The 14,755-nt window shown below is 40.3% G+C and overlaps 1 protein-coding gene across 1 annotated transcript in view; it reads left to right on the top strand.

Moving 5' to 3' along the window:
- Positions 1–3,600: 3,600 nt before the first annotated feature.
- The window catches only part of LOC110496993 (ras association domain-containing protein 7), a 63,743-nt gene continuing 52,588 nt past the window's right edge, over positions 3,601–14,755 (top strand). Inside the window, exon 1 of the mRNA XM_090208669.1 lies at positions 3,601–3,714. The gene's annotated coding sequence lies outside the window, so the exon portion shown is untranslated. The remainder of the gene's footprint in view (positions 3,715–14,755) is intronic.

A 14,755-nucleotide genomic window follows, 5' to 3' on the forward strand; every position in this document is an offset into this window, starting at 1 on the left:
ATCTTTCCTTTAATGGAACAATTTGATCTTGACTAGATTAGTAAGATCAAGTGTCTTAGTTGTTAAATCACATCTCTAGAGTTTGAATCTATCCAGGTTTGTTAAGATATAAAGAAAGCATGTAGAGTCCAATCAAGGATTATTCTGCAATGGAAGAAATGTATCATCTTTCACTTCACTTTCCCCAACTTTGTGGTGGTGTGGCAATATTGTGCCACTTGGGGGCGCCATATAACTCACTACTGCCCCTACTGTGTTGTCAAGACTGCCTCCATAAAACTACTCAAGACCCACATTCTACTCTCTGCTTTGGGCCGGATCAAAGAGAGAGTTTAACAGCAAAAGCAATTAAGACATCACTAAATGAAATAGTGTGTGTAAATATAACTGTGTCTGAGTGCTTTAAGTCAATACTTAACCATATTTTCCAAATATTTGGGAAAAATAGTAAAGTTAGTTGGCCAGTGTGTCCCTGCTTTGAGAAATAGTCCTGAGCTGCTGGAAAAGGGCCAGTGCTATTGTGAAGCTTACAGTGGAAAGATCAGGACCAGAGAGGGGAAAACTGATCCCAAATCAGTTCCTACGGGTAGATCGTAATACGAGTACTGTTTGTTTTGACTGGAGAAGCTGTGTGACAGCCTCCTCCTCACGTGGCATCCATTGTGGACAACAGGTGCAGGGCCGTAACCAGGGTTTGAGTTTTAATGAGGCCTGGAAGGGGATGGAGGAGGATTTTTTTTATTTTTTAAGTTGAAGCTCATTTACTGCATTTCTATACAATTTAAAAAAACTTTAAAATGGTATTTGAAGAACAGCAAAAACAAGAAAAAATGACCCCAGACATGATCACCTTGGCTGCTGTAGGCTTATTCACCTCAGTCGATCTACAAACACATAGCCTATTAGCTATACAATTGTAATGTTATACCTCTGAAAAGGGGGGAAACATGATAAATTATTCACACTGACATGTAGCATCAGCATCAAAACTAAAATGTATTACATTTTTAGAACTGTACTGATTGCATTTTAATGTAGGCCTATAGAGAAGATATGCCATGTTTATTATTTATTTCACCTTTATTTAACCAGGTAGGCTAGTTGAGAACAAGTTCTCATTTACAACTGCGACCTGGCCAAGATAAAGCAAAGCAGTTCGACACATACAACAACACAGAGTTACACATCCAGATTGTCCAGATTGTCTAGCCCAGCTGATTTGTACAGGTCCAGGTTTTGCATGTGGAGATAAGATTAGTACAGCTTTTTCTCAGGAGACCCCAACCCTAAGTTTGGGAACCACTACACTAACCTCTCTGACCCTCTCTCTGCTTGCTTCCTCTCTGTCTCCTCTAGTTCCTCCTGCATGCATTGCAGCCTGCCTCCGCCCACCAGTGCCATATCACTCACTCTGTCTCAGTAGTAGCCTACTCTCTGTAAAGCAAAGTTATTACGAGAACTTAGTTGTGTAATTTTTGCTCCTGCTGAGTTAGGCTTCGTTTAACGTTAGCCTCTTACTTCATCCTTCTAGCAAGCTAAGTGATACTAACCAGAGCCCTTCAACGTTACTGCCAGTTACTGCCAATAGAAGTTTCTGCCAGAGGCTATCCCCCTGACTGACTGACATATTTATAATCGACTTGTTTGCAGTTGTGCACTCATTCTCCCAGAGTCAGTTTGTTTGGGGGATGTCCATAGCCAGCACCCCCTGAAAAATCAGAATACATTTATTATATATATTTTTTCAACTGATATACCTCTGTAGAGCAGGCACAATAATTTTTTGTTGTATAGTTAAGAACAGTATCTTGCAGGATTCAATAGTTAGAATTGTAAGAGGTGTTGCCCTGTCCCTTTCTCTGTGATTGTCATTCTAATGGAATCCACAAAGAACAAAACCTTGTCCTCAAGCATTTACATCAAAAGGTGCAAAGGGATAGGCAAAGATACAAAACTTCCACATCAAATTAAATATATTTTTTGATAAAAAAACATGGAAACCCACCGTTTTGTGCAGTATTAATTGACCATCCTTACAATCCTTAATGTAAATACGTTGGTCATTTAGGTTTGTATGATTTGTGATGATGTGGCTCAGTTGGTAGAGCATGTTGCTTACAATGCTAGGTTTGTGGGTTCAATTCCCATGGGGGACCAGTATGAAAATGTATGCACTCACTACTGTAAATTGCTCTGGATAAGAGCATCTACTGAAAAGGAATGAATAGACCAGACAAACAAACCACTTCATGATTCCACTCGTTCGCAGAGAGGCAGGTGTGAATAGAACTCAGTCAGGTCAAGAATAATAGTGTTCTGATCTTTGATCAATGCTGGAAGCAATATTTAGAAGATGATCAATTTATTTTCTTGTGTACAAATTATATATATTATCAATATTTTTTTCAAATTATAAATAATTGGTACCGAGCAGAGTTCTGGACATAGGTGTCCTCGTAAGTTACTGCTATGAACAGGTGAACAATTTTAACCAAGCTGACATATTTGAAAAGGCCAAATCCTGTTCCTGGAGACAAACACAAGCAAACAGAGGGCCTGATTCCACTCTGCATGTCTGTCAGTTCTGCTTCACTGCTGTCTCTGGCAAAAGGACAGAAATGAAGGAGCCATAGAACAACAAAACAGATTGCCATCGCGACCACAGAGTACTGTTTGATTACACACTACCATGGAAGACTTATGTGGGATTCATGGACACGCAAAAACACAGAACAAACTGTATGAAGGTGTGTCTGTTTTAACCACGAGACTGTCCTTATGTAACCGGTGTGAAATGGGTAGCGAGGTGCGTGCTATTACAGTGTTGCCAAGTCCTTAGTAAGGAAAGTAGCTATTGGCTGTCCTAAAAATCGATAGAAGTCGCTAAATGACGTCATCACCTAATTTGCATAATCGGCCATGTGCATGTAATTGTGATGGATGTTGTCGGAGAGATTAATAACTTTGTGGGAGAGACAAAAAAGTGAGTAAAAAAACACCCTATATGTTTAGAACTACAAATGAACTTCTGTCGATTCTTTTAAACCTGTTGAGGATATGGCAGACATACGCCCCCTTTGGAGAGATTGGGTACCCCTAGTAAACTGGAAAAAAAATCTGTCAAAAATTGTTAATATATGCAAATAAAAATTATTATTGGATAGAAAACACTCTAAAGATTCTAAAACCGTTGGAATTATGTCTGTAAGTATAGCAGAACTCACAGGGCAGGCATTCTTCCAAACTAGTTTTTGTGGCCATGAAAGTTGGAGCAACTTTGACGTCATGGCCCCCACCCTTCCCAACCAGCTATGATTCTGCGGACACTTTCTATCTCTTCCGCTAGATGTCCTCTTTCATTAGAGCTTCAAACCGTTGCGAGAATTGACCCTATGGGAGTGAAATTAGTGCGTGCCACGAGAGAATAGGCTGTGCGTATGGGCGCGAATTGGTCACAGTCATTCCTTTGTTTCCAGCACTGAAGAGAAGGGCAGACGATGGGCGATTGAATTGAAGTTTGTTTTGCACGTCTAAAACATCATAAAGCTTGCTTCTGCACTTAGTTTGACCTGTTTAGTCGACATATAATGTGTAATTTTGAAGTTTTGATGCGCAACTTATCCGGACCAGAGGACGTTTTGGGTGCATTTCAGCTGATGTTATTAGCAGTAGCTAATACAAAGACGCAAGACTTGAAACCAAACGATGTATTGGGTAAGTATGAAGCCTTCCAGAACATTCTGAACGAAGACCATCGAAGGTAAGGGAATATTTATGCTTAAATCTGTGTTTCTGTTGACTCCAACATTACGTGGAAATGTAGCTTGGAACTGAGCGCTGTCTCACAATATGGAATAGTGTGCGATTTCTGTAACGTTAAAAATAAATCTAACACAGCGGTTGCATAAAGAAGCAGTGTATCTTTCTAACTATATGTAGAACATGTATATTTAGTCAAAGTTTATGATGTCTATTTTACGTTATCTTGCCGCGCTACATAGATTTCCTGCGGGCGTTTTTGAGTAATTTCTGAAGGTGAACTCACTGTAAATGGACATTTATGGATATAAATGGCATATTATTGAAAAAAAAAAATATGTACTGTGTAATATGTCATATTACTGTCATCTGATGAAGATTTTCAAAAGGTTAGTGAGCGATTTATTTTTTAATCCTGCGTTTGTTGATTGCATGTTTTGGCTATTGAAATGAGCTGTGTCTGGTGGTGGTTTTACATATATATGTGCTATGTTTTCGCCGTAAAACATTTTAGAAATCTGACTTGCTGGCTAAATGAACAAGATGTTTATCTTTCATTTGAGCTATTGGACTTGTTAATGTGTGGAGGTTAAATATTTTTAAGAATATTTTTGCGTTCCATGCGCCACCGTTTCAGCTGCACGTGGGAGGGGTGATTCCCAATTGGGAACCAGTATCGTAGACAGGTTAATTTTATTTTTTATGTCACAATTCCAACCCTCCTCCTTTATCCGGGCTTGGGACCGGCAAATGTGACCCAAAAGAGACACTTCGTTTAAAAAATATATATATTTTTAGGTTAATTTTCTTAATTTGGTTTTTAACCTTAGGGTCCACTTAGGGGCCTACAACAAGTCACAGTAAAACATGAACATTTTTAACCATAACATTTTTTACATTTTTTTGTATACAATCTAAATGGACCAAAAAGAGACAATAGAAGAAACTGTCAATGGCAATGTGAGAAAATTATGGTAACTAGTCTGGCCCTAATTCAGGTTAATAGTTTTTTATTGTAAACCAGGATGGGATGTGAGTGCTTTGGGACGGGGTGGGGCCCACGGCAGCATCCGCTGCTCGTTGAGAAGAGTAAGAACAATACGTGCTTTCATGTCAGAGTCTCCAAAAGTCTCCAATAAAGTCACTAAGATTTGTCGCTAGTTGCTTTTTTGAAAATTAGTTGCTAGAGGTCTGAATACTCGCTAAATATAGCGACTGAGTCGCTAAATTGGCAACACTGCGCGCTAATAGCATTTCAAATCGGTGACGTCACTCGCTCTGAGACCTGCGGAGCAGTTCAACACATACATACATATACACATACATACAGCTTGGCTGACGATACTACACTTTTTCTGAAAGACGCTAACCAAATTCCCATATCGATCAATGTGATACAATCCTTTTCCAAAGCGTCTGGTCTATATCTTAACATTAAGAAATGTGAACTCATGGCTGTCAAAGATTGTGTGACACCTTCATATTATGGTATTCCAGTAAAAGAAGCACTTACATATTTAGGCATAACCATTACAAAGGATCAGAAGTCTAGAGGCTTTCTAAATTTTAACCCTCTTATTAAAAAAAACAGAAGAAGCTAAATCAATGGCTACAGAGGGACTTATCTTTTAAAGGAAGCGTCCTAATAACCAAGGCTGAAGGTATCTCTAGACTAACATATGGTGCGCTATCTTTATATCTTGACCGTAAAATAAGCAAGGAGATAGACCAGATGCTTTTCAACTTTCTTTGGAGAAACCGTACCCATTACATTAGGAAAACTGTTGTAATGAACACTTATGAGAATGGAGGACTGAATTTTCTGGATTTTACTACTTTAAATAATACTTTTAAGATCAATTGGATAAAACAATTTCTAAGAAGACCCACTTCTATCTGGAATTTTATTCCTCATCATGTCTTCTCTACTTTTGGAGGCCTTAACTTCATGTTGGTTTGCAATTATAATATTGACAAAGTTCCAGTGAAACTTTCTGCTTTTCATCGGCAGGTTTTCTTGTCATGGTCCTTAATTTATAAACACAATTTTTCTCCACACAGATATTATATATGGAATAATCGGGATATATTGTATAAAAATACCTCTCTGTTTTTAGAATATTGGTTCCGAAATAATATCCTATTGGTGAGCCAACTGGTAAATGCAGAGGGTCTTTTACTCAGTTATAAAGAATTCTTATCACTTTACAAGGTCCCTGTAACACCTAAAGATTTTGCAATTGTTTTAGATGCCATTCCCTCAGGTGTTGCTATGTTATTCAGGAACATGTCAAGACCTGACCCTCAGAGCCTACCTTCTATTGACTCTGTTGATTCATCAGTAGGAAAGATTTGTTTCTCTTTTGGTCCATTCAACAACAGAGCGATACGAACCTTGTTTCAGCAGGATGTTGTATCTATACCTTATGTCATGCCTTATTGGAATGGATTTATTGAGAATATCTGTTGGAAAAAAGTTTGGATGTTGCCACACACATACCTACTTGTTAACAAAATTAAGGAAGTTTCCTTTAAAATTATTCATAAATATTATCCTGCCAACCACTATATGAAGAAGTTTAAGGAAAACATCAACTCAAATTGCTCCTTTTGTAATGACCACCCAGAAACAGTTGTGCATCTTTTTTGGCATTGTGTTCATGTAAGAAAACTCTGGCAAGACATCAGTAGGTTTATAATTGAACACATTTATGAAGATTTTACACTATTGTGGAGAGATGTACTGTTTGGATTCTTCACATACAATAGAAATAAGCGGAATCATTTTTATGTAATTAATTTTATTATTCTTTTGGCCAAATTTCATATACACAAATGTAAATTTACAAACAGAAAACCACATTTTCGTACCCTACAAAAATAAATTGAACTGTATTTTAAGACAGTTAAATGCTCTACTAACAAAAAAGCTGTTTGAATTGTAAGTATATGCATGTCCCTTAAGGTCCTTGTGTAATTGTAATGTGATATTGTACCCCCTAGCTCGATTGTCTATTGTTTGTAATCTATGTATGCTTGTGTTCCCTCATGTGATTTTATGTATTGATTTGAAATTAATAAAATAAATAAATAAATAAAAATTAAAAAAAAAAAAAAAAAAAAAGTTTGACACATACAACAACACAGAATTACACATGGAATAAACAAACATACAGTCAATAATACAGTAGAAAAAAAGTGTGCAAATGAGGTAGGATAAGGGAGGTAAGGCAAATAGGCCATAGTGGCAAGTTAATTACGATATAGCAATTAAACACTGGGGTGATAGATGTACAAGTAGAGATACTGGGGAGCAAAGGAGCAAAACAAATAAATAAATACAGTATGGGGATGAGGTAGTTGGATGGGCTCGAGTATGAAGTGAGGGCCAGCCAATGAGAGCATACAGGTCGCAGTGTTGGGTAGTATATGGGGGTTTGGTGACAAAACAGATGGCACTGTGATAGACTGCATCCAATTTGTTGAGTAGAGTGTTGAGGGTATTTTGTAAATGACATCGCCGAAGTCGAGGATCGGTAGGATAGTCAGTTTTACGAGGGTATGTTTGGCAGCATGAGTGAAGGATGCTTTGTTGTGAAATAGGAAGCCAATTCTAGATTTAATTTTAGATTGGATATGCTTAATGTGGGTCTGGAAGGACAGTATACAGTCTAACCAGACTCCTAGGTATTTGTAGTTGTCCACATATTCTAACTCAGAACCGTCCAGAGTAGTGATGCTGGATGGGTGGGCAGGTGCGGGCAGCGATCGGATGAAGAGCATGCATTTAGTTTTACTTGTATTTAAGAGCAGTCGGAGGCCACGGAAGGAGAGTTGTATAGCATTGAAGCTCGTCTGGAGGTTAGTTAGCACAGTGTCCAAAGAAGGGCCAGAAGTATACAGAATTGTGTCGTCTGCGTAGAGGTGGATCAGAGAATCACCAGCAGCAAGAGCGACATCATTGATGTATACAGAGAAGAGAGTCGGCCTGAGAATTGAACCCTGTGGCACCCCCATAGAGACTGCCAGAGGTCCGGACAACAGGCCCTCCGATTTGACACACTGAACTCTATCAGAGAAGTAGTTGGTAAACCAGGCGAGGCAGTCATTTGAGAAACTAAGGCTGTTGAGTCTGCCGATAAGAATGTGGTGATTGACAGAGCCGAAAGCCTTGGCCAGGTCGATGAATACGGCTGCACAGTATTGTCTCTTATCGATGGCAGTTATGATTAGAGATCGACCGATTAATCGGTATGGCCGATTAATTAGGGCCAATTTCAAGTTTTCATAACAATCGGTAATCAGCATTTTTGGACACCGATTATGGCCGATTCCATTGCACTCCACGAGGAGACTGCGTGGCAGGCTGACTACCTGTTATGCGAGTGCAGCAAAGAGCCAAGGTAAGTTGCTAGCTAGCATTAAACTTATCTTATAAAAAACAATCAATCTTAACATAATCACTAGTTAACTACACATGGTTGATGATATTACTAGTTTATCTAGCTTATCCTGCGTTACATATAATCGATGCGGTGCCTGTTAATTTATCATCGAATCACAGTCTACTTCGCCAAATGGGTGATAATTTAACAAGCGCATTCACGAAAAAAGCCCTGTCGTTGCACTAATGTGTACCTAACCATAAACATCAATGCCTTTCTTAAAATCAATGCACAAGTATATATTTTTAAACCTGCATATTTAGTTAATATTGCCTGCTAACATGAATTTCTTTTAACTAGGGAAATTGTGTCACTTCTCTTGCGTTCTGTGCAAGCAGAGTCAGGGTATATGCAGCAGTTTGGGCTGCCTGGCTCGTTGCGAACTATGTGAAGACCATTTCTTCCAAACAAAGACCGTAATTAATTTGCCGGAATTGTACATAATTATGACATAACATTGAAGGTTGTGCAATGTAACAGCAATATTTAGACTTAGGAATGCCACCCGTTAGATAAAATACGGAACGGTTCTGTATTTCACTGAAAGAATAAAAGTTTTGTTTTCGAAATGATAGTTTCCGGATTTGACCATATTAATGACCTAAGGCTCGTATTTCTGTGTGTTTTTATAATTAAGTCTATGATTTGATATTTGATAGAGCATTCTGACTGAGCGGTGGTAGGCAGCAGCACGCTCGTAAGCATTCATTCAAACAGCACTTTCCTGCATTTGCCAGCAGCTCTTCGCTGTGCTTCAAGCATTGCGCTGTTTATGACTTCAAGCCTATCAACACCCGAGATTAGGCTGGCAATACTATAGTGCCTATAAGAATATCCAATAGTCAAAGGTATATGAAATACAAATGGTATAGAGAGAAATATTCCTATAATAACTACAACCTAAAACTTCTTACCTGGGAATATTGAAGACTCATGTTAAAGGAACCACCAGCTTTCATATGTTCTCATGTTCTGAGCAAGGAACTTAAATGTTAGCTATTTTTACATGGCAAATATTGGACTTTTACTTTCTTCTCCAACACTTTGTCAATAAAATCAATTTAGTCTCAAATAAATAATGAAACATGTTCAGTTTGGTGTAAGTAATGCAAAAGCAAAAGCATTATTTACACCAAATTGAACATGTTTCATTATTTATTTGAGACTAAATTGATTTTATTGATGTATTACGTTAAAATAAAAGTGTTGTATTGTTGTAATTGTCATTATAACAAATATATAAAAATCAGTTGATTAATCGGTATCAGCTTTTTTTGGTCCTCCAGTAATCGGTGTCGGCGTTGAAAAATCATATTCAGTTGACCTCTAGTTATGATATCGTTTAGGACCTTGACCGTGGCTGAGGTGCACCCATGATCAGCTCGGAAACCAGATTGCATAGTGGAGAAGGTACGGTGAGATTCGAAATGGTTGGTGATCTGTTTGTTAACTTGGCTTTGGAAGACCTTAGAAAGGCAGGATAGGATAGATATAGGTCTGTAGCAGTTTGGGTCTAGAGTGTCTCCCCCTTTGAAGAGAGGGATGACCGCGGCAGCTTTCCAATCTTTGGGGATCTCAGACGATACGAAAGAGAGGTTGAACAGGCTACTAATAGGGGTAGCAACAATTTCGGCAGATCATTTTAGAAAGAGAGGGTCCAGATTGTCTAGCCCGGCTGATTAGTAGGGGTCCAAATGTTGCAGCTTTTTCAGAACATCAGCTATCTGGATTTGGGTGAAGGAGAAATTGCGGAGGCTTGGGCATGTCCAGGGCAGTTGACCGGGGAAGAGGTAGCCAGGTGGAAAGTATGGCCAGCCGTAGAAAAATGCTTATTGCAATTCTCAATTATCGTGGATTTATCGGTGGTGGCAGTGTTTCCTAGCTTCAGTGCAGTGGGCAGCTGGGAGGAGGTGCTCCTATTCTCCATGGTCTTGTGGTGGTTCCTAACTTTCCTGAAAAGTTGCATATCACGGGGGCTATATGATGCTAGTGCAGTAGGCCACAGGATGTTTTTGTGCTGGTCAAGGGCAGTCAGGTCTGGAGTGAACCAAGGGCTATATCTGTTCCTGGTTCAATATTTTTTGAATGGGGCATGCTTATTTAAGATGACGAGGAAGACACTTTTAAAGAACAACCAAGCATCCTCTACTGACGGAATGAGGTCAATATCCTTCCAGGATACCCGGGCCAGGTTGATTAGAAAGGCATGCTCGCTGAAGTGTTTTAGGGAGCGTTTGACAGTGATGAGGGGTGGTCGTTTGACTCCAGACCGATTTACGGATGCAGGCAATGAGGCAGTGATCGCTGAGATCTTGGTTGAAGACTCCAGAGGTGTATTTGGAGGGAAAGTTGGTTAGGATGATATCTATGAGGGTGCCCATGTTTATGGATTTGGGGTTGTACCTGGTAGGTTCATTGATAATTTGTGTGAGATTGAGGGCATCAAGCTTAGATTGTAGGATGTCCCAGTTTAGGTCACCTAGCAGCACGAGCTCTGAAGATAGATGGTGTCCAGGGCACAGCTGGGGGCAGAGGGTGGTCTATAGCAAGCGGCAACGGTGAGAGACTTGTTTCTGGAAAGGTGGATTTTTAGAAGTATAAGCTCGAATTGTTTGGGCACAGACCTGGATAGTATGACATAACTCTGCAGGCTATCTCTGCAGTAGATTGCCACTCTGCCCCCTTTCGCAGTTCTATCTTGTCGGAAAATGTTATAGTTAGGGATGGAAATTTCAGGGTTTTTGGTGGTCTTCCTAAGCCAAGATTCAGACACGGCTAGGACATCAGGGTTGGCAGAGTGTGCTAAAGCAATTAATAAAACAAACTTGGGGAGGAGGGTTCTAATGTTAACATTCATGAAACCAAGGCTTTTACGGTTACAGAAGTCAACAAATGAGAGCGCCTGGGGAATGGAAGTGGAGCTAGGCACTGCAGGGCCTGGATTAACTTCCACATCACCAGAGGAACAGAGCAGGAGTAGGATAAGGGTATGGCTAAAGGCTATAAGAACTGGTTGTTTAGTACGTTCGGAACAGAGATTAAAAGGAGCAGGTTTCTGGGCTTGATAGAATAGATTTAAGGCATAATGTACAGACAACGGTATGGTAGGATGTGAATACAGTGTAGGTAATACTAGGCATAGAGTGACGAAGAGAGAGATATTGTCTCTAGAAACATAATTTAAACCAGGTGATGTCGCCGCATGTGTGGGAGGTGGAACTAAAGGGTTAGCTAAGGCATATTGAGCAGGGCTAGAGGCTCTACAGTGAAATTAGACAATAATCACTTACCAGAACACCAACGGACAAGGCATATTGACATTAGGGAGAGGCATGCGTAGCCGAGTGATCATAGGGGTCCAATGAGTAGTTAAGCTGGCTGGAGACACGGCGATTCAGGCAGCTAGAGGGCCGGGGCTAGCAAGCTAGCAGAAGGGCCTTAGAGGGACGTCGCGACGGAAGAAGTCTGTTGTAGCCTCCTCGTGCAGAGCCTCCTCATGCTATTCTGTTGGCAGACCAGCCGTGTTGGATTTGTAGGGTTCCATGTAGTAAAGGGGCCCAGTCCAATTGGCAAAATAGGTATAGTGGCCCAAGAAATTGGCTGATGGACCTATTCAGCTAGCCGGGAGATGGGCCTAGCATGGGCTAGCTCTAGGCTAATTGGTGCTTGCTTCGGGACAAAGTCGTTAGCCAGGAGTAGCCACTCGGATTGCAGCTAGCTAGCTGCGATGGTCCGGGTGAAAAGGTTCAGAGCTTGCGGTAGGAATCCGGGGATATGGAGAGTAAATAAGGCCGGGATGCTCTGGTTTGAATCGTGTTGTGTAAACTGGCGAGAGATTTCCTAGCTAGAGGTTAGCTGATGACCGCTGGCAGTAGTTAGCTTCTGTTGGGGGATTCCGGTTCGAAAGTAAAGAAAAATAATTTAGAAAACATTTTGAAGTTGAGGTTTAGAAAAATATTTTTAAAAGATATGCAAAGAAAAAATATATATACGGTATGCTACGCCATACCTTGAAGTAGTTGTTTCCCTTGCCCTGCAAGGGCTGCGGCTTTTGTGGAGCGATAGGTAACGATGCTTCAAGGGTGACTGTTGTTGATGTGTGCGTAGGGTCCCTGGTTTGAGCCCAGGTAGGGGCGATGAGAGGGACTGAAGCGAAACTGTTACACTTACATAACACAAAGAAGCTGTTTGTTTGACTTGCCTGATTTATCTGATACATTTTGCTGCCATCCTATCTGAGCATCCATTTCCATCATGCACTTGTGCTTTGACCAGCTATGTCTGACACGGTCTGTATAGCTGGCTTCCTGTTGAGCCTCATCAACTTCACTGCCTACTTACTGCTCATCTCATTTAACCAGATAATTGAATTCTCTGAGGTTAACATTCTTGGCCAAATGGCAATCATCCACACTGCCCGCTAGTGATGAGAGAGAGTGGATTGAGAGGGGATGCCTTGTAGGGTGTGTGAGAGAGGAAGGGAGATCAATGCTGCAGACAGCTGGAGCGGGCAGCTCATGGGTCCAGGTAGTACCCTCAGATGTGTAATTTGACTGTGGAGAGAGAAACACTTCCAGCTGGTGGTGACTGACTGGAATCTGTGTTGTAGAGAGCTTGTCCCTGCTCACCAGTCATTAGTCTTAAACCAACCAGGGAAACCAGTTGCACTGTATATATGGCCTGCAGGTTTTATACATTTTATTCTCCCACCATCACTGCACTCTGATGTCAACGGGCATTACCATAAGACAGCCCTGCATCACTACACAAGGCTGCTATGCAATGAGCTGACCACTACATACAGATGACAGAGAATGTAGTAAAGGGCCTGGTAACAGACTTTTAAGCCAGGGTGTGGGTACATTAGTTTGACCCTCTTGCCCCTGGGTTACTGTGAATGGAATGCTACCATTACAACCTTGTTGTTGCTAGACAATTGACACAGTTGGTATGGCAGCAGGTGGAAGGAGGATGCTTTAACTCTATCAAATTAAATAGCTAATTATACCACTACACCACTCCTCCCAAAATCTGCGTCTTGATTCCCAAGAGATGACTTTCAACAGAACATTGATATTCTTTAGAGGGCGGAGGAAGGGTGTTTAGGCTCACGTCAAATTAAAAAGTAAACAGTACTAATTATAATGTCCTCCATTTATCAGACATCTAAAGCACAAACAAGTTGTCTAAGTGTTTGAAAGTTTATCACAGCATTCAAATATTCAGATTCTTTCCTAGAAGTATACAGCCTTATATCTCAGAGATTGGGACACAAAATTCCTAGCTTCAGTGGGCCTGTAGCATGCAAACATGAACCTTTTTACTCTGATAATAACATGCTTATAGTGGCGGCCCAAGCATAGAAATGTGTGAAAAGTAAATGTAATTGCTAAAATATACTTTACAATCAAATGTAAAAGTATGAGTCATTTCAAATTCCTTATATTAAGCAAACCAAATGGGCACGATTTGTTTTATTAGTTTTCATTTGCGGATAGCCAGGGGCACACTCCAACACAGACATAATTTACAATTAAGCATTTGTGTTTATTGAGTCCGCCAGATCAGAGGCAGCATCCTGGAGTCGCCTCTTTACTGTTGACGTTGAGACAGGTGTTTTGCCTGTACTATTTATTGAAGCTGCCAGTTGAGGACTTGTGAGCCATCTGTTTCTCAAACTAGACACTAATGTACTTGACCTCTTGCTCAGTTGTGCACCGGGGCCTCCCACTCCTCTTCCTATTCTGGTTAGGGCCAGTTTATGCTGTTCTGTTGAGGGTATAGTACAGTGCGTAGTACGAGATCTTCAGTTTCTTGTCAAATTCTCGCATGGAATAGCCTTCATTTCTCAGAACAAGAATAGACTGATGAGTTTCAGAAGAAAATGATTTGTTTCTGGCCACTCAACTAATCTAAAGAAGGCTAGTTTTATTTCTTCTTTTATCAGAGCAACAGTTTTCAGCTGTGCTAACATAATTGCAAAAGGGTTTTCTAATGATCAATTATCCTTTTAAAATGATAAACTTGGATAAGCTAACACAACATGACATTGGAACACACGAGTGATGGTTGCTGATAAATGGTCATTTACAACATTAACAATGTCTACACTGTATTTTGGATCAATTTGATGTTATTTTAATGGACAAAAAAATGTTGCTTTTCTTTCAAAAACAAGGACATTTCTAAGTGACCCCAAACTTTTGAACAGTAGTGTATGTAACAACATAGCCTAAGTTACCAACATGCACAAACTTGCATCCTGCGCCTGATGCCAAACAAGAAATGAGTAGCCTAATTATATTTACATTTTAGCAGACACTTATATCCAGAGCAACTTACAGTAGAGTGCATACATTTTCATACTTTTTTCCCCTTGTACCTGTGGGGACAGGAATTGAACCGACAAACCTGGCGTTGCATGTGCCATGCTCTACCAACTGAGCAACACAGTACTGTATAGCAGATATGCACTCACTGACATACCAGAACCTTTGCCAAGTGTGTGCAATTAAGACATAATTATTAGAGGAAGCTGCCTGCTTTGTTCT

This window comes from Oncorhynchus mykiss, chromosome 2 (genome assembly GCF_057628025.1).
Source record: "Oncorhynchus mykiss isolate SJ-2025 chromosome 2, ASM5762802v1, whole genome shotgun sequence".
Lineage (NCBI taxonomy): Eukaryota > Metazoa > Chordata > Actinopteri > Salmoniformes > Salmonidae > Oncorhynchus > Oncorhynchus mykiss.